The following is a 7,519-nucleotide window of genomic DNA, read 5'->3' as shown; positions in this document are numbered from 1 at the left end:
GCCAAGAAACTGCCCTGAAGACAATGAACGTAGTAATGGTGAGAGGGAGTAAAATAAAGTCAAATGGACTTGCATCAGCATAGATGAAGGGGAAAATAATGCATAATACAAGTTGGTTGATTGATTTATTGTCACGTGTCCTGAAATACAGTGAAAAGCTTTCTTTGCTTGCAGTACAGGCAGGTCACAGCACGCAAAGAATATACAGATCAAAAAGACTCAGAAGCATACAGTTTGCACTATTTGAGACAAGAGTCCATTCAACAGTCTGATGCTGGCCAGAAAGGACCTGTTCCTGAACCTCTGGCGTGTGTGTTCAGGAGGCTGTATTTTCTGCCTGATCGAAGAGGTTGTAGGAGGTCATCACCAGGATGTGACGAATCTTTCATGATGTTGGCCACCTTTCAGCAGCAGTGAGCCATGTCAATAGGGTCCATGGATGGAAGGTTGGCTTCTGTGACAGAATGGGCTGTGCACACCACCTTCTGTAGTTTCTGACAGTCCTGGGTAGATCAATTGCCATACCATGCCGTTATGCTCCCAGACAGTATGCTTTCAATGGTGTATCCGTAGAAATTAGTGAGGGACCTCACGGACATTCCAAATTTCCCGAGCTGCTGAAGAAGAAGTGACGTTGTTTGCATTCTTGACCATTCCATTTACATTGGAAGCCCAGGGTAGGTGATCACTTATCGTCACTCTGATGAACGTGACGCTCTTCACCCTCTCGGCCTCAGTTCCATTGATGAGATGGGGGCATGTTCCCCTCCTTTCCTTCTCAAGTCGAGTTTCAGTTGTTTAGTTTTGCTGATGTTGAAAGATAGATTATTTTCAATGCACCATGTCACCAAGCCCTCTGTCTCTGCTGAATTTTGACTTGTCATTGTTAGATATTTGTCCCACTACTGTGGTTCAGTCGTGGTGTTCATTCAGAATTTGGCAACACAATCATAGGTATGCAGGGAATACAATAGGGGGGCTGAGGAGGCAACCCTGGGGCTCCAGTGTTGAGTGTTATTGTGGAGTCAATAACAAAATGAATACGGGTGAAGTTCCTGAATAATCTTGCATTAATTTGCATTTTGAGTGCGAGCAGCAGAGGAGGTAAGATGAACCCGGAAGACTGCAGGTAAGGTAAGGCAGTTTTTAAAAATTACTTACCGGTAGCAGGCAGCGGTGTTTTCGCTTTCACAGAAGGAGCGGGAGCAGCGGAGGAAGTGACGACGGCCAGAGGGGCAACCGGGAAGGAAAGCAGTGGCCATATATATCAGCCAAGGCGGCTAAACCCGAGACTCTACAACTGTAGTGTCTCCCACCCACCCTCCTCCTCTAACCTAGTTAATAAGGTAAGGTTCATTCTAAACTTTCTCTATTGAATATAAGTTTGTTATTAACTTTATAGCAACTTGAACTAAGCGTTCTACTTTAGTACTGAGTGGGTGTTCAGATAAGTGGGGTATGGATGCTAGGGCAGTTGCTTGCTCCTCCTGCAAAATGTGGCAGTTGGGAGATGTGGCACACGTCTCCGCTGGCTACATCTGCGGGAAGTGCACCCAGCTACAGCTCCTTGAAAACCGTGTTAGGGAGCTGGATGAACTACGGATCATTCGGGAGGCAGAGGGGGTAATTGAGAGGAGTTACCGGGAGTTGGTCACTCCAAAGGCTCAGGACAAGGATAGATGGGTTACAGTTAGGGGGAGGAAAGGGGACAGACAGACAGTGCAGAGATCCCCTGTGGGCATTCCCCTCAGCAATAAGTATACCGTTTTGGATACTGCTGGGGGAGAATGACCTACCAGAGGAAAGCCATAGTAGTCAGTTCTCTGGCACTGAGCCTGACACTGTGGCAAAGAAGGGAAGGGGGCAGAATAGAAAGGTACTCATGGTAGGGGACTCGATAGTTAGGGGAATCGACAGGAGATTTTGTGGTCAGGATCGGGATTCCCAGAAGGTATGTTGCCTCCCTGGTGCCAGGGCCCGGGATGTCTCCGATCGGATGTATAAGGTTCTAAAAGGGGAGGGCGAACAGCCAGAAATCATGTTACATATTGGCACTAATGATATAGCCAGAAAAAGGATTGAGGATCTAAAAAGTGATTTCAGGGAGTTAGGATGGAAGCTGCAAAGCAGGACGAACAGAGTAGTGTTCTCTAGTTTACTACCGGTGCCACGAGATAGTGAGGTGAGGAACAGGGAGCGGGCGCAGCTTAACACGTGGCTGCGTAGCTGGTGTAGGAGGGAGGGCTTCAGATATGTAGATAATTGGGATGCCTTCTGGGGAAGGTGGCACCTGTACAAGACGGACGGGTTGCATCTGAACTGGAAGGGGACCAATGTCCTGGGTGGAAGGTTTGCTCGAGTAGTTTGAGAGGGTTTAAACTAGTATGGCAGGGGGGTGGGAACCTGAGCTGTATACCAGAGGGGAGAGTTGATGCAGGTGAGGCAGTAGCAAGAGGTAGACCAGCTAGTGGGAAGGATTTTCCTGGGAAGGAACCAAGGGATCAGTTAAAGTGTGTTTGCTTTAACGCAAGGAGTATCAGGAATAAAAGTGATGAACTTAGAGCATGGATCAGTACCTGGTGCTATGATGTTGTGGCCATAACAGAGACATGGGTTTCTCAGGGGCAGGAATGGTTGCTGGATGTTCCAGGGTTTAGAACATTTAAAAAGAATAGGGAGGGGGGAAAAAGAGGAGGGGGTGTAGCACTACTAATCAGAGAGGGTATCACAGCTACAGAAACTTCCATTGTCGAGGAAGATCTGCCTATTGAGTCAGTGTGGGTGGAAATTAGGAACAGCAAGGGAGTAGTCACCTCGTTAGGGGTTTACTACAGGCCCCCCAATAGCAGCAGGGAGATTGAAGAAAATATAGGTCGGCAGATTTTGGAAAAGTGTAGACGTAGTAGCGTTGTTGTAATGGGTGACTTTAACTTTCCCAATATTGATTGGAACCTCCTTCGAGCAGAAAATTTGAATGGAGCTGTTTTTGTAAGGTTTGTTCAGGAGGGTTTCCTAACTCAGTACGTTGACAGGCCGACGAGGGGAGAGGCCATTCTAGACTTGGTGCTCGGAAACGAGCCGGGGCAGGTATCAGATCTTGTGGTGGGAGAGCATTTTGGTGATAGTGACCATAACTGCCTCACATTCTACATAGCTATGGAGAAGGAGAGGATTAGGCAAAATGGGAGGATATTTAATTGGGGAAGAGGAAACTATGATGCGATTAGACATGAGTTAGGAAGCATGAACTGGGAGCAATTGTTCCATGGTAAAGGCACTATAGACATGTGGAGACTGTTTAAGGAACAGTTGTTGCGAGTGATGAATAAATATGTCCCTCTGAGAAAGGCAAGAAGGGGTAAGATAAAGGAACCTTGGATGACGAGAGCGGTGGAGCTTCTCGTCAAAAGGAAGAAGGTAGCTTACATAAGGTGGAGGAAGCTAGGGTCAAGCTCAGCTCTAGAGGATTACAGGCAGGCGAGGAAGGAGCTCAAAAATGGTCTGAGGAGAGCCAGGAGGGGACACGAGAAAGGCTTGGCAGAACAGATTAGGGAGAACACAAAGGCATTTTACACTTATGTGAGGAATAAGAGAATGGTCAAAGAAAGAGTAGGGCCGATCAGAGATAGCATAGGGAACTTGTGTGTGGAGTCTGAGGAGGTAGGGGAAGCCCTAAATGAGTTTTTTGCTTCTGTCTTTACGAAAGAAACGAACTTTGTAGTGAATGAAACCTTTGAAGAGCAGGTGTGCATGCTGGAATGGATAGAGATAGAGGAAGCTGATGTGCTGAAAATTTTGTCAAACATTAAGATTGACAAGTCGCCAGGCCCGGATCAGATTTGTCCTCGGCTGCTTTGGGAAACGAGAAATGCAATTGCTTCGCCACTTGCGAAGATCTTTGCATCCTCGCTCTCCACTGGAGTCGTACCTGAGGACTGGAGAGAGGCAAATGTAATTCCTCTCTTCAAGAAAGGAAATAGGGAAATCCCTGGCAATTACAGAGCAGTAAGTCTCATGTCTGTCATCTGCAAGGTGTTAGAAAGGATTCTGAGGGATAGGATTTATGACCATCTGGAAGAGCATGGCTTGATTAAATGCAGTCAACACGGCTTTGTGAGGGGCAGGTCATGCCTCACAAACCTTATCGAGTTCTTTGAGGATGTGACTAGAAAAGTTGATGAGGGTCAAGCTGTGGATGTGGTGTATATGGACTTCAGTAAGGCATTTGATAAGGTTCCCCATGGTAGGCTCATTCAGAAGGTCAGGAGGAATAGGATACAGGGGAACTTAGCTGTCTGGATACAGAATTGGCTGGCCAACAGAAGACAGCGAGTGGTAGTAGAAGGAAAATATTCTGCGTGGAAGTCAGTGGTGAGTGGTGTTCCAAAGGGCTCTGTCCTTGGGCCTCTACTGTTTGTAATTTTTATTAATGACTTGGATGAGGGGATTGAAGGATGGGTCAGCAAGTTTGCAGACGACACAAAGGTTGGAGGTGTCGTTGACAGTATAGAGGGCTGTTGTAGGCTGCAGCGGGACATTGACAGGATGCAGAAATGGGCTGAGAGGTGGCAGATGGAGTTCAACCTGGATAAATGCAAGGTGATGCATTTTGGAAGGTCGAATTTGAAAGCTGAGTACAGGCTTAAGGATAGGATTCTTGGCAGTGTGCAGGAACAGAGGGATCTTGGTGTGCAGATACATAGATCCCTTAAAATGGCCACCCAAGTGGACAGGGTTGTTAAGAAAGCATATGGTGTTTTGGCTTTCATTAACGGGGGAATTGAGTTTAAGAGTCGTGAGATCTTGTTGCAGCTCTATAAAACTTTGGTTAGACCGCATTTGGAATACTGCGTCCAGTTCTGGTCGCCCTATCATAGGAATGATGTGAATGCTTTGGAGAGGGTTCAGAGAGGTTTACCAGGATGCTGCCTGGGCTGGAGGGCTTATCTTATGAAGAGAGGTTGACTGAGCTTGGACTTGTTTCATTGGAGAAAAGGAGGAGGAGAGGGGACCTAATTGAGGTATACAAGATAATGAGAGGCATAGATAGAGTTGATCACCAGAGACTATTTCCCAGGGCAGAAATGGCTAACATAAGGGGTCATAGTTTTAAGCTGGTTGGAGGAAAGTATAGAGGGGATGTCAGAGGCGGGTTCTTTACACAGTTGTGAGGGCATGGAATGCGTTGCCAGCAGCAGTTGTGGAAGCAAGGTCATTGGGGTCATTTAAGAGACTGCTGGACATGCATATGGTCACAGAAATTTGAGGGTGCATACATGAGGATCAATGGTCGGCACAACATTGTGGGCTAAAGGGCCTGTTCTGTGCTGTACTGTTCTATGTTCTATGTTCTAATTAAGTGTACTTGTAAACTGATAGTTGAGAAATTAACAGTGGTCCATCCAAAGAATAAGGAATATTGTTGAATGAGGTGATCTGTAGTGAGAGAGAGTGCTGAAGACAGTCAGTAATGATCAGACAGTTCTGGGACCTTTGGTATGTGTTTGATGCAAGACTGAGAAATTAGTGCTTCAGGAATAACTAGGTTAGCTAAAAACTAGTTTGGAGAAATTAACAAGAATATTTCCTTCAGATAGAAAAGTGAGAAAATTAACAAGGACTGCAGTGATGTGGCCATCAACAGGAAAGACAGCAGTGATTCATGACTAATGACTGTGATTTTTGTGTGCAAATGGAAATTTTTAAAGTTTTTGGATGACACAGGACTTGGGAGAATGTTAAACTTTGAGGAGGACAGTTCAGAACTTCCAAAGGACATAGACAAATTCGTGACATGAGAGGACAAGTGACAGAGGAGTTCGGTGCAGAGAAGTGCCAAGTTAATGGGTTTAATGAAGAACAAGGATGGTCAGCATAAAGTAGGTGGTACAGTTCTAAAGGAGGTAAAGGAGCAGAGGGATTTGGGTGTATATGTGCACATTACTGAAGGACAAGTGGAGTGAGCAGTTAACAAAATAAGGTGTATTTTTGGTTTCATTCACAGAGCACAGAGTACACGAGCAAGGAAGTGATACTGAACTTCATGAAGACAGACATTACACCTCAGCTCAAGCACTATAGGAAGAATTTAAATTCAATAGACAGAATGCAAAAGACATTTACAACAATGGTCCCAGGAAAGAGAAACTTCAGTTCTGATACTAAATAGAAGAGGATGGGTGTGTTCTTTTTTAGAGAGAAGAACATTAAGAGGAAAAGTCTTCAAAATAATGAGGGGGTGTGGAGTCAACAGGGAGAAACCCTTTCCACTCAAAACAGAATCAAGAATGAGTGGGGCACAGATACAAATTGAATTGCAAAAGCAAATGCAAGGTGTAATGAATGGTTCACATCTGGAACGCATTGCCTGGAAGTATGAAGGAGGCAAGATCAGTTGAGGCATTCAGGATGGAAGTACATGATTATTTCAATAGAAACAACATGCAAGGGCATGTGGAAACTACAGGAGAATAGCGCGAAATCATAATATTCACTTAGAGAGGCAGTGCAGACATGATGGGCCAAATGGTCTCTTTCTGCACCACGGCACTTCTGCGTCTCTGTGAATTACAGTGCTTTAATTGAGTAGTACTGTATTGAACAGCATAAAGTCAGGAGGTATGGGATACAGGATGATTTGGCTGTCTGGATTCAGAATTGGTTGGCTGACAGGAGGCAGAAAGTGGTTGTAGATGGTAAGTATTCTGCCTGGAGATCAGTGCTGAATGGTGTCCCGCAGGGCTCTGTTCTTGGGCCTCTGCTCTTTGTAGTTTTTATAAATGACTTGGATGAGGAGGTTGAGGGGTGGGTTAGTATGTTTACTAATGACACAAAGGTTGGCGGTGCCGTTGATAGTATCGAGGGCTGTTGCAGGATTCAGCAAGACATTGACAGTATGCAGAGCTGGGCTGAGAAATGGCAGATGGAGTTCAACCTGGATAAATGCGAGGTGATGCATTTTGGAAGGTCGAACTTAAATGCTGAATATAGGATTAAAGGCAGGATTCTCGGCAGTGTGGAGGAACAACGGGATCTTGGTGTTCAAGTGCATAGCTCCCTCAAGGTTGCCACCCAAGTAGATAAGGTTGTTAAGAAAGCATATGGTGTTTTGGCTTTCATTAACAGGGTTGGTCGAGTTTAAGAGCCGCGAGGTTATGCTGCAGCTCTACAAAACCCTGGTGAGACCACACTTGGAATATTGTGTCCAGTTCTGGTCACCCTATTATAGGAAAGATGTGGAAGCTTTGGAGAGGGTGCAAAGAAGGTTTACCAGGATGCTGCCTGGACTGGAGGCCTTGTCTTATGACGAGAGGTTCACTGTGCTCGGACTTTTCTCTCTGGAGAGAAGGAGGAAGAGAGGTGTACAAGGTAATGAGGGGCATGGATAGAGTCGAAAGCCAGAGACTTTTCCCCAGGGCAGGATTGACGGCCACGAGGGGTCATAGTTTTAAGGTGTTAGGAGGAAGGTATAGAGGAGACATCAGAGGGAGGTTCTTCACCCAGAGAGCTGTGAGTGCAT

The sequence above is a fragment of the Stegostoma tigrinum genome, chromosome 34 (genome assembly GCF_030684315.1).
Source record: "Stegostoma tigrinum isolate sSteTig4 chromosome 34, sSteTig4.hap1, whole genome shotgun sequence".
In the NCBI taxonomy this organism is placed as follows: domain Eukaryota; kingdom Metazoa; phylum Chordata; class Chondrichthyes; order Orectolobiformes; family Stegostomatidae; genus Stegostoma; species Stegostoma tigrinum.
Note: the sequence above shows the minus strand (reverse complement) of the source record.